At 39.6% G+C, this 13503-nt stretch overlaps 1 non-coding gene across 1 annotated transcript; it reads right to left on the reverse strand.

Annotated features, from left to right (window-relative positions):
• Positions 1-5196: 5196 nt before the first annotated feature.
• Positions 5197-5360, reverse strand: LOC132898676 (U1 spliceosomal RNA). Its single transcript, XR_009656571.1, has one exon. It is a non-coding gene; the product is annotated as a U1 spliceosomal RNA (small nuclear RNA).
• Between the last annotated feature and the right edge of the window lie 8143 nt (positions 5361-13503).

Here is a 13503-nt window from a genome sequence, read left to right on the forward strand (position 1 = left end):
TGGGTGCAGTTTTATAAGGAAATGAGCTGTAGGTTTTACTGAACATCTTACAGAACCAAGAATCAAGATACTATGTCATGCGTCACATGGTGGGCTTTCCCCGTTTGCGCAAGGCATTGTGGGATACAAATTTGAAACAGGAGAGGAAAATGGAAGACGCAAATGAAATGTGAAAGACCGACTACAGTAATGGAAAGTGAGAAGAAAAGATGTTATGTTGCAAAGGAAAGGAAACGCAGGACCAAACTAATAAATATCGGCGGTCAGCGAGCACCTCGGTGTGATCAGCTGTTCGTTTAGCGACAGAATGATGGAACTGTCAGTGCACGGTCAAAGGTAAGCCTGTAGATGGCAGTAATGCAACACTGTGGATGCCAGTTGCTGTAAAACCCAAAAGAAGAAGGAAAAGAAGAAGAGGGTAAATCTGCACATGCGCACATAGACTTCCACTGTCTGCTTGACTGCGCAAAGTGAGCGATTTCATGCACATTATTTGCTAGGGGAATCTCCTCAAATTAAATAATGTCCCAGCCACAGAATGGCTTTTTTTTTTCTTCTGAGCTATTACAGAAATAAACATATATCACAATGGCCACATTTCAGAGGGAACTAAATTTCACTGATTTTATGAAATCAAAAGGCAGTATAGCTTTAATTTTGTGCTGGCAAATGAACGTTTGGAACTCTAAAATATTTTTGTACTGACTTGATAATGTAGTAGTCATAAAATAAAAATCAAGAGCAAAATTTGTATGAAAAAAAACGATGCCAAAGACTTTTGCACAGTACTATATATCAGTCTTGAAGGTGTGACAAAGCCATATCTAAGACTTTGGGACTCCAGCAAACCACACTGAGAACCATTATCTTGAAATGGGGGAACCTTGTAACAATACTGAATCTTCCACCATTAGAAAGAGGCTGGGCAAAAATATGATCCTTGGGAGAGTTGTAAGGCGAAAACCACTGCTAACCAAGAGAATCATCAAGCCTTGTGTCACCTTTGCCTCTAGAGCATCTAGATCATGCTTTGGTTAAATCCTGATACATGCTGGGTTCTGCTGTGGGTTCTGTAATTAGCAGCTAAACAATTCAGCACGAATAATCAATTATTTAGTTCTCAGGAAATGTCCCTGAATGTAGGTGGACTTCTGTGCCAGTCAGTTATTTTCTGCATGCAAAGGCAGCTCATATAAAAGTATTCAATAAAGGAACATGATGAGAGGTGCTTGATTAATGAATTACAGTATATTTTAAAGAAACAACTTGACTAAAAGGTCTGCATATAACATTACCAACAACACTACCAAAATGAAGGGTGCACGATTCAGGTGCCATCCAAAACCAAGAAGAGCAAACACTGGAGTAAACATCATTCAGGCTAAAGCTAAATGTGTGATGTTACAATAGTACAATTTCTACATCAAATATGATCAATAATTTTTTAAAAATAATAATCCTTAATATATACAGAAAGAGCAAATCTCTATGAGAAAAGGACACTGAAAACAGAAATAAATTCTCCCACTTCAGTGATCATAAAGAAGAACAAAATAATTACAGTGGTGCTTGAAAGTTTGTGAACCCTTTAGAATTTATATCGGTGAGTGGCAAAAGTATGTGAACCTTTGCTTTCAGTATCTGGTGTGACCCCCTTGTGCAACAATAACTGCAATTAAACATTTCCGGTAACTGTTGATCAGTCCTGCACACCGGCTTGGAGGAATTTTAGCCCATTCCTCCGTACAGAACAGCTTCAACTCTGGGATGTTGGTGGGTTTCCTCACATGAACTGCTCGCTTCAGGTCCTTCCACAGCATTTCGATTGGCTTAAGGTCAGGACTTTGACTTGGCCATTCCAAAACATTAACTTTATTCTTCTTTAACCATTCTTTGGTAGAACAACTTGTGTGCTTAGGGTCATTGTCTTGCTGCATGACCCACCTTCACTTGAGATTCAGTTCATGGGCAGATGTCCTGACATTTTCCTTTAGAATTCGCTGGTATAATTCAGAATTCATTGTTCTATCAATGATGGCAAGCCATCCTGGCCCACATGCAGCAAAACAGGCCCAAACCATGATACTACCACCATCATGTTTCACAGATGGGATAAGGTTCTTATGCTGGAATGCAGTCTTTTCCTTTCTCCAAACATAACGCTTCTCATTTAAACCAAAAAGTTCTATTTTGGTCTAATCTGTCCATAAAACATTTTTCCAATAGCCTTCTGGCTTGTGCACATAATTGTTAGCAAACTTCAGATGAGCAGCAATGTTCTTTTTGGAGAGCAGTGGCTTTCTCCTTGCAACCCTGCCATGCACACCATTGTTGTTCAGTGTTCTTCTGATGGTGGACTCATGAACATGAACATTAGCCAATGTGAGAGAGGCCTTCAGTTGCTTAGAAGTTACCCTAGGGTCCTTTGTGACCTCACCGACTATTACACGCTTTGCTCTTGGAGTGATCTTTGTTGGTCGACCACTCCTGGGGAGGGTAACGATGGTCTTGAATTTCCTCTATTTGTACACAATCTGTCTGACTGTGGATTGGTGGAGTCCAAACTCTTTAGAGATGGTTTTGTAACCTTTTCCAGCCTGATGAGCATCAACAACGCTTTTTCTGAGGTCCTCAGAAATCTCCTTTGTTCGTGCCATGATACACTTCCACAAACATGTGTTGTGAAGATCAGACTTTGATAGATCCCTGTTCTTTAAATAAAACAGGGTGCCCACTCACACCTGATTGTCATCCTATTGATTGAAAACACCTGACTCTAATTTCACCTTCAAATTAACTGCTAATCCTAGAGGTTCACATACTTTTGCCACTCACAGATATGTAATATTGGATCATTTTCTTCAATAAATAAATGACCAAGTATAATATTTTTGTCTCATTTGTTTAACTGGGTTCTCTTTATCTACTTTTAGGACTTGTGTGAAAATCTGATGATGTTTTAGGTCATATTTATGCAGAAATATAGAAAATTCTAAAGGGTTCACAAACTTTCAAGCACCCCTGTAACTTGGCTAAATAGGATGTGCTGGCTTTGTGGAACAATAACCTGGAGTTGCTAACAAAATGCCAACAGAAGAGATAATTTTTAAAGGCAACTTCAATACAACTTAAAAGAAAAGTTAGCAAGGTGATGCAAGTTCTGAAATTCTGTTTTCACACAGATACCAAAGTATTCTTTATTAATAGTTATTGCAATACTATCAGAGGTTTCAACATGAACTTGTTCCACCTTTAAGAAATCATTGTTTTAATTGTTGTCCTAAAACACAATGATGTCACAAAAATGTCTTGTCGATACAGTACTCAAATACCTCAACTAAACAGTGCTATAAAAGTAGGAATAATTGTTGATCATTAGTGTGAACACCAATACCTTCTAGCTGTTTTGCATTATGTTGGCAGATACCGTATTGTTACACGATATTGTACAAACTAGATGTTATTGTTATTTATACCACAGTATTGTTGAATTCATGACTCTGATTGTTGTAAATAATAGCAGGTCTGATAGTCGTGCCAGCTGTAAATCAAATGTCAGGTTTATATAAATATATTATAATTTCTATAGTATGGGTAGCACTGTGGTGCAGTGTTTGGCACTGTAGCCTCACAGCAAGCAGGTTCTGGGTTTGAACTAACCAGTTGGCTGGGGTCTTTCTGTGCGGAGTTTACAGTACATGTTCTCCTCATGGCTTCCTCCAGGTGCTCTGGTTTCCTCCTACAGTCCAAAGACATGTGGATTAGGTCAACTAGCTACTCTAAATTGCCCTTAGGTGTGAATCTGAGGTGTATTTACACCCGCCTCTCTCCCAGAGTTACCTGGGATTGGCTCAAGCTCACCTGCAACCCTTAATAGATAAGGGATATAGATGATGGATGGATTGATGGATTTCTGTCATAACAGCTAATACAGGGACTAGTGTGGATTAAACTGATTTAAAAACAAAAAACGTACTTATTGATAGTGTGAAATAAATGAAAAAAAGATTAGGGTCTGCAAATTTCTGTAGTTTTAGAGGCTTAAAATATTTCAGTATGTGCTTTTCTTGGAAAATAATCAACTATGGATAATAGTGGCATCACATCCTCCCCTGTCATTGATTATTTTGCTATATCAGCACACCCTGTTATGCTTTATTTCTTCATTAGACTATATATCTAAATAGAAAAGATAGATGTTCTCTTCTGTCTTGCAATTTATTTTTTCTACCTAAACAACCACCTCAGTGCCTGTTCCCCACCTCTGTAATGTCCTAAGATGCAAATACATCAAAGTCCAAGACTTCCACATGTAAAGTACTAAAATTACTAGATTACGATTAGTCATGTTTGGCTGACGCATCTATGTGCAATTCATTTGAGCCTTTGAGAGGGAAGATTATCAACCAGAAGGCTGTTTATGCACAAAAAAGTTCAGTCTCAATCTATTTATTCTGCCTGCGTTAGTATAATTATGGCTCGAATTAGCGGGAACCCTAAAATTTCAAAGCAAAGCAAAATTGCATTACTGAAGCACCTTGTCCTGTCAGCGCTCACTGTAGTCAATGCCACAGTTCCCGTCTGACACCCTGGTGTGAACATCTCAAAGCATCTCTGTCCATTCGTGGGTGTTTTGATGATCAACTGCATTTATATGCTTCAGCAAATGGAAATGGTTTTAGTCAAGCTGTAACATTCAGGATTACACTACTAGACATACTGTGCCATTCTTAGTAATCCCAAAATAACTAGCAACTGTGAGGACTGGGATAACAGATGCAGTGTATATCAAAAAAGAAAGAAAAGAAAGCACAACTTTATTCATCACACACTCATGAAATTTCCTCTCTGCATTTAACCCATCTGAAACAGTGAACACACACACATGAGCAATGAGCACACACACATACCCAGAGCAGTAGGCAGCCATGCTAACAGTGCCCGGGGAGCAGTTCGGAGTTAGGTGCCTCGCTCAAGGGCACCTCAGCCCAAGGCCATCCCATATTAACCTAACCACATGTCTTTGGAGTGTGGGGGAAACCGGAGCACCCAGAGGAAACCCACACAGACACGGGGAGAACATGCAAACTCCACACAGAAAGGCCTTTGATGGCCGCTGGGTTCGAACCCAGAACCTTCTTGCTGTGAGGTGACTGTGCTAACCACTACACCACCGTGCCACCTGGAATTATGTGAAAGAGGAGAGCGTGAACGCAGTCCCCCACTACCAGAAATTATGCAGTTGAGATTACTGCATTTGAGGAATTCACAAAGGTCAGCACAGCCTGAGTGCAATGGCTGAGCCTCACTTTGGGCAAACCACCTTCTTGATCATGGTGTTGCCCCTGCCAGGTAAGTATATCAGTTAGGATTGCTGAGCAGTACTAATGCAAAACCGTATATTAGGTCAAGACGTCTGAACGGTTAATAGCAGAACGAACTAGTAATGACAAACAGGAGCTCAATAATATTAAAACGCAGAGTGAGGCAGCGTAGCAGAGATGACCATGACATGCACAAATCCTGAATGGGATTACAGTGTTAAGTAGAACACTTAGGATTGGTCGTGCCTGAATGTATTGCATTTATGTATTACTACCATTACAGCCATGTCCTTCATTCATCAGCTGCAGCATTTTATGGTGGCCTTGGCAGAGAGGGATTTTTTTATATGGGTCTCATCAATATGCTAGTTGACTGTGGAGGACAAACTGTGACAGAAACAGGAAGAATGGCATTATGGAGATTGCTCCTATTGATCTGGATGAATCCAGGCACCTCTCACAAACAAGTGACTTGGCAGAGCATCATGAACCTTCACCTCAAGGGTGACAGCGGGTGACAGTGAGGCCAATGAAAAATGTTTCATCACACTCATGAATCTATACCGCTCCTGCTAGGTGCATTCTATCACAGAAATGTAATGGAATCAGGAGGCTGGTGGCGGCGCGTGGCGGCAGCCTGATTGCCTGAGACCTTTAATTTACCGCTCCCCAGCCTCCAACCATGCTGCTGGAACCCAATGTGCCAGACCAGACACACTCCCTATCAGGTCTTACTAATATATTCAATAACATGTAGCAAAGACCGGAAAATAATTAGAAGGCATTTAAAACTTCACTGCGCTAATTATCACTTAGAACAGCTGTTTCATATCAGGAAGAATATATACTATGTGGGTGGATAAAGTTAGGAATCCACTTCACAGCCTATAAAATCATAATTCACAAACATACAACCTAACATCAGGTTTTTAATGGAATATTTTCTTATTCTATTCCCATGGACCCCCACAAAAAAATTGTTCACATTCTTAGAACAAATGTTAAACCTAGAACTCCAGAAGAGAAAACAACCTTTTCCCCTATTTATCTTGAATCAACTGTGTATGTAAACAACCTAATCATTCCTGTTTTTTTTTTCTGAGAAATTCTGAGTGTTATTTCCAGATTGCTTCTCTAGCTTTGACTTGTTTTTGATCCTGATTTCCCTGTATGGCTCAGTTTGCCTCATTGTTTGACCTTTGCCTGTTGCTGAATTCAGAATCCATGATTCTTTGCTTTGGATTTTATCCCCAATATTTCTTTTCCAAACTTCGTTTGGGTGGGGGATATAGAAACGGGTTCCATCCATCCATCTGGCCAAGTTTTTGTTTCCGGGCCATATCTTTAAAACTACTGAAGACATCTTCATGAAACTTTGTATACATATATAGCAACATGTGCACTGGTGCCTTTTGCTATTTTGGATTTTTGAAAAAAAGTATTTTTCAAATTTTTACATAAAAAATAGATTTTGACTTAGTTTCTAAGAGCAGTGTTCATTCCAGAGCATATATCCAAAACTATTCATGATACGGATTTGAAACGTGGTAAATATGTCCACAAGGTGATGTAGATGTGGCTTTTCATACTAAGAAATTTGAGAAGTTTTAATTTTCATGTTTCCATGGAAACAATTTTAGACTTAGTCTCTCAGGTTAGTCTTTGGGGTAAATTTTGTTTCCAGAGCAGAACTTGAAAACTATGAGTGGTATGGTTTTGAAAGTTGGTGTATGTGTTGATTAAGTAATGTATATGTGCCTTTTGATACTAAGAAATGTGAGAAATTTTAATTTTTAGCTCACCTGGACCAAAGGTCTGGTGGACTTATGCCATGGGCTGCTGAGGTCAGTGTAAAGAGGTAGAGTTGGTTTCCTGCAGCAAAACTTGAAAAATGTGACAAATAATATCTTGAAACTTTGTATATGGTTGGTATATAGGGCGGGGGATATAGATGACTCTGTCTTCTTGTTTATTCTTGGTCAATTCCCACCCACCAGCCATGTCTTCCCGATTATACAACAGGTACCAACAGAGAGACTGTAAGCAATCACATGCTTTCTCCATGGCACCTGAAGCCAACCAACCACAGTTTTCCAGCTGTTGCTCATGCTACATCACAGGGTGGTGTAATACACTCTGAGAAAGTATTAACTGCCCTCTTACACATACAGGAGCTCACAATCATCCATGATTGGCTTGTGTCACTTTGATTGACAGGTATGAGACTAAACCCTCTGATTCTGCAAGTATGGCCAATTTTTCTCTCTTGGATTCCTGGCCAGGAATGAACGTGGCATCTCTGCAAGTCGATCTCCAGACAATAGGGTAAACATTTTCAATAAAGATTAAGCTCTTGCTTATATATGCTTACCTCTGATTTGTAACAACAGAACCAGTTTAGGACGCGATGATTTTTAAGTGCACCATAATCATGCTCCATCACTGGCTGTGGACTGGATCAGTCAAGCAATTTTATCACTGATCATCTCAAAGTATGAGATATGAACATACTGCTAAAACTCAAACATGTTCGAGACTATTGGGAGACCTCTGATCATGCTGATCTGAAACTGGAAGGACCCAAATTAGCCCCTGCTTACTATTTTCACCTGGCTTGGGTGAAGTCATTTGAATCTGGCTGCCAGATATAGATTAATCTATATGCTCACGCCTGGGCCACTTTTGTCCTATAATTGAAATGCAGCACAAGTGTTGATTGTGTTTCAAATGCCATTAAAAACCATAAATGTTGTCCACAGTACAATGGCCATTGCCATAACAGGACAATATGTGCCTAAGCTCAAACATGGATAGCACCTGAAGTCCTTTGGAGTCTCATACTGGGAATTCTGTAAATTACCCAGAAGGAACAAATCTGGAGTAAAATCAGACTAAAAAACTTAGTATGCATTTATCTTTAGATCAGTCATGCAATGCATTACCTCTGGTCTGGTTGCATGACCTACATATTCAAATACTGTCGAGTTAGGATAACATGATCATGCATGTATCTGAGATCTGGGAATTCTGCTTTGTTGGAAGGACATGATACAACTTCTAAACCAAATCTGTAATTTAAAAATGCACAAATTAGCATCAGCTCATATTATGGGCAAAATACAGTTTAGTTTAAGCATATAGAAAAAAGGTCAGTTATCGGAAGTGGCAATTGTACTCAGGGCCAAAATGTCCATAGTGTAAAACTGTACAGCAGCCACGTTTAAATTTTAATGAAATCATGGTAATAAATATTGAATGTTTGTGCAGCATTTAAAATTTGTCCCAAAGTGTGGCTCTGTTCTGGCAGCCAGATTCAGGTGAGTTCATTGCTGTCATTTCATGGAGGTATGAAAAGTGGATGAGATTAATTTGGGAAAGGGTATGCTGAGGAATTTTGGTCTGAAGTACTGAAACAGCCTGAAAGCTCATAAAAATTATTTGTGAAGTTAGTTTTAATTGTTGTTTTGCTCTCTGTCAAAAAGAATAAAACATGAGAACTGCAAGTAGTGCAAGTTATAAAACACATCTAATTAAACAAAAATTTTATTTTAATTTAAACAAATTCCAGCCAGCATCTTTTTTAAATGCCATGCCTGTCCCCAAATTAACCCTAACCATTCATGACATTTCATCTGAGATAGGTGTATACACTCACCAGCCACTTTAATAGGAACGTGTTCTGATTCTAATATGGCAGGAGTGGAACCCAATGTGGTCTTCTGCTGTTGCATGCTGAGATGCTTTTCTGCTCACCACAGTTGTAAAGAGTTGCTATGAGTTATTGTACCCTTCCTGGCAGCTTGAACCAAGCTGGCCATTTTCCTCTGACCTCTCTTATCAAGAAGGCACTTCCACCAACAGAACTGTCGCTCACACGATGTTTTTTGTTTTTTGCACCATTCTGTGTAAACTCTAGAGCAGGGGTCACCAAACTACGGCCCGCGGGCCAGATCCGGCCCGCCACCCCCCTTTGACCGGCCCCCCAGCCCCTCTGCTCCCCATCACTTGAACCGGCCCTATGAGGCAATCCCCAAAAGTGGTCATGGCCTATTTTTTTAAATTGCTTTTTGGCAAATAATAACATGTCTGCATCTTGTATTTTGTTGATTTTGTCAATTAAAATTGATATTTAGTTATAAAATGAACTATTCATATTTTCCGAATTTATATCATATGCTCGCGATCAAGCAGTGACAGGCAGCGCATGCTCAGAGAACTGTCAGTGTTCAGGACAGCAAAATGGCTAGCGGTAAGCGAAAAGCTGACAGAGAGTGCAGAGTTTTTAAAGAACAGTGGACCACCGATTATTTTTTCGTTCAGTGTAAGGACCGTGCAGTTTATCTTGTATGTAAAGAAAGTGTGCCGGATTTCAAAGAATATAATCTGCGTCGTCACTATGAAACCTGCCACAAAGAGTATGCTAGTTTGCGAGGGCAAACAAGAGAAGACAGGATTCGGAGGATGAAATGCGGACTGGCTGCACAACAGAATGTATTCCTTCACCAAACCCAGATCAACCAGGCTGCTGTCCGAGCTAGCTATAAGGTAGCTCACCTACTAGCTACCCATGGAAAGCCGTTTACTGGTGGGGACTTTGTTAAAGTATGCATGCTTGCTGTGGCTGAGGAGGTGTGTCCCGACAAGAAGGATGCGCTCAATGCGGTGAGTCTCTCCGCACCTACTATGACCAGGCGAACCGAAGATTTGGGGGACAACGTGTATGACCAGCTGAATGAGAAAGCGTCAGAATTCGAGTTTTTTGCTTTGGCCATGGATGAGAGCAATGACGTGCAGGACACAGCACAACTGCTGTGATCTATTGATCTATTGCTCATATTATTATAATTTCACTGTTTTTTAAAATGTATTTATTTTATAGGCCTATTTATTTGACCTTTATTAAGTGCTGCATACAATTATTATTTATATTATTAATAATATCAACAGGCCTACCTACAATTTATAATTTTCCACTCACCTTTGCCAGTGTAAATCACCTCAAATAGGCAGATGTTTCTTACCTTGACAGCTTTGATATTATTTTTATTAGAAAATAAATAAATGGAATATCAGTGGTATTTCAAATTAAAACAAAGTGTGAAGACTTGATTACTACTTTTGCAAACCACTAGTAAAGATAAACAAATATGTGCCAGGAATCAAGTGTTGATATAGTAGTATGGATATAGTAGTGGGGATGGCCGTGCCAGGCTAGTAATCTCTACTACACAATGAGGCCTGCTGGTGGTCATATTTGTCTGGGTCATACAATTCTATGTGATATAGCTGACCCGACCCCGGCCCCCATCACAGTCAGGAACGACAATGTGGCCCCCAGAGAAAAAAGTTTGGTGACCCCTGCTCTAGAGACTGTTGTGTGTGAAAACCCCAGGAGATCAGCAGTTTCTGAAATACTCAAACCAGTCCATCTGGCTCAAATCAACACCCATGTCATAGTGAAAGTCACAGAGATCACAAATTTTTTCCCATTCTGATGTTCAAAGTGAACATTAACTGTAGCTCTTGATTTGTATCTGCATGATTTGGTGTATTGTCAAGGGATCGGCTGATTAGGAAACTGCATAAAACAGCAGGTGGATGGGTGTTCCTAATAAAGTGTCCGGTGCGTGTATACAGTACGTAAAATCATGAGATCAGTATTTTGGAAGATTAGCCTTACTAGGCAAATACTGAAAAACTCATACTTCTGTTTCTCTCTGAAGCTTTCAAACACAGATGCGGGTTTTTTTTTTTGCTCCGTCATCACTATCTCAGAAAAATGACCCACACTTATCATAAAAATTGGGCTAAAATATTGCTGGTAGGCACAGTTTGAGCTAAATCTCTGAATAAGCATGACAAAGAGAGTACCTCCCTCAAATCCAATTTCCAGAGTTGTTCAACTTTAGAGTGCCTTTTTTTTCCATCTTCATAAGGGAGCTGTGTGACGGCCATGTTGATGTCTATTTACTAATAAATTGAAGAACACACATGGTCTTACCTTTAATCAAACTGATAAACGATCTCTCTAATATCAAATGACTGATAGAAGGCTTGTGTGTTGATTAGATAAGCAGAGTTATTTGGGCTATTGCAATATGGAGTAAAGTGTCAAACAGTGCAATTACACAACAAATTCTGGTTATTATTTTCAGTTTGTGTTCTATGAACCTTGGAAAATTAAAAAGCAGGTAACCTTGTCTCAGCAGTGAATGAATAACCTTGCTGGTTTGTATGAATATATCAATACTGCAATTCAGAAGAGTGCTGACAGTCAGCAGTCTGCATAGCAAAATGTGAGTATTATTCAGAAGGAACAAGCTTTTTCACCGATGAAGGATTTTTTTTATTTTCTCATTTGCTTTCCAATCTTCTGATGATTTAGATAGATATACACTCACTGGCGCCCTGTGATGACCTGGCAACTTGTCCAGGGTGTACCCCACCTTTCGCCGGTAGTCAGCTGGGATAGGCTCCAGCTTGCCTGCGACCCTGTAGAACAGGATAAAGTGGCTAGAGATAATGAGATGGGAGATACACTCACTGGCCACTTTAATAAGAATACGTGTACATCTGGTTATTCATGCAATTACTCAATCATCCAGTCATTTGGCAGCAGCGCAGTGCAGTGCTTATTTGAGTCACCAAAGCGTTCAAACCAGTCCATCCATTGTCCTCTGACCTCACTTATTGTTGCTCTAGGGACTGTTGTGTGTGAAAATCACATGAGATCAGTCATTTCTGAAATAATCAAACCAGCAACCTTTGGCAGCAACGTTTACTGAAGCTCTCAACCTCTATTTGCATGACTTTATGCATTGTGCTGCTACCACATGACTGGTTGATTGTATAATTGCATGAATAAGCAGGGGTACATGTGTTCCTATTAAGATGCTCAGTGAGTGGAGAATAAAACAGGAAAGCTTGAGAGTTGAATATCCTTCCTGCATTTGGATTCAAAGAAATCCAAGGACAAGGGGGGATTCTTGTGGTTTATTAAATATGCATCCCTTTTTTTTTTAATGCTGAGGTATTCCTTCTTAAAACCTAGTGGCTTAGTGGTTAGTGTGTTTGCCTCTCGACTGGGGGATTGTGAGTTTTACTCCTGGTTGGGTCATGCCAAAGACCATCATAAAAATGGTACATACTGCCATCTGGCAAGGTGCTGCAATAGAGATATGAGAGTAGGGAGTCAAACTCTTGGGGTTACCAGAGGACTATCCCCCCCCATAGCTATATAATAGGCAAGAGGCTGAGGGCTATAGAAACAGAGATTGGCACCACCCAGTGCACCTTAAGAGCCTGGTTAGTACTGGGATGGGAGACTGATTGGGAAGCACCAGGTCCCGGTGTGGGAGGGACTTTGACTTTGATTCCATCTTAGAGGAAAGTGCTACCATTTTTTTTCTTCAAATATCTATCTACTGCCTTGACGGTATATGGGTGATTTACTATACATAAGGATTTCAGTGTGTTTCTCCACACTGGAAAACCTGTCTTACGACGAGACAAACATGATATAATATCTTATCAAAGCTCTACCTCTAGTTTTATCCAACTATCCAACACAAGAGAAATACAGTGAAAAGTCATTCCACTTACTTATATTTTCTTAAAGGTTTTAATGTAGCCATTGCACCCACACAGTACATTCCAAATGCATAACCACAAATTCCTCCCTCTGAAAAAGAAATGTCCTCTCTCAGAGAAGGCTGATTATACGGATAAAGTTTAGGTTACAAATACTGAAAGCATTCCACAAGTATGATTGCCCTAATAACTAACGTTAGATGATGATGAGTAAAGTATAAAACACAATAGTTTGTGCTGTTATAAGAAAGTAATCAATGATCAGATGATGTGATAGGAAACAGGAAGTCAATGCCAAGTTGATTATTTTTTCAATAACTGCATGTCCCAATGTGTTTTATTCCTCTTATCCCACAGCAATTTCTTTTATTCACACTAACATTGCTTTCATTTATTGAAGAATGAAACACAGCATTTTTAACTGTTTACAGTAGCGGTTATCATTATTGAAACATCTGCAAACCAAGTTAGCACTTACATCATAGCTGATATAGTGTCTCATTTTTTTTCACTCCTGAAGATAAGATTTTTAAAAATGCAGCTTATCATGATAGTGAGAAACTCAACCCTGAAATCTTCAGTCAGAAGA

The sequence above is a fragment of the Neoarius graeffei genome, chromosome 14, assembly GCF_027579695.1.
Source record: "Neoarius graeffei isolate fNeoGra1 chromosome 14, fNeoGra1.pri, whole genome shotgun sequence".
Taxonomy (NCBI): Eukaryota; Metazoa; Chordata; class Actinopteri; order Siluriformes; family Ariidae; genus Neoarius; species Neoarius graeffei.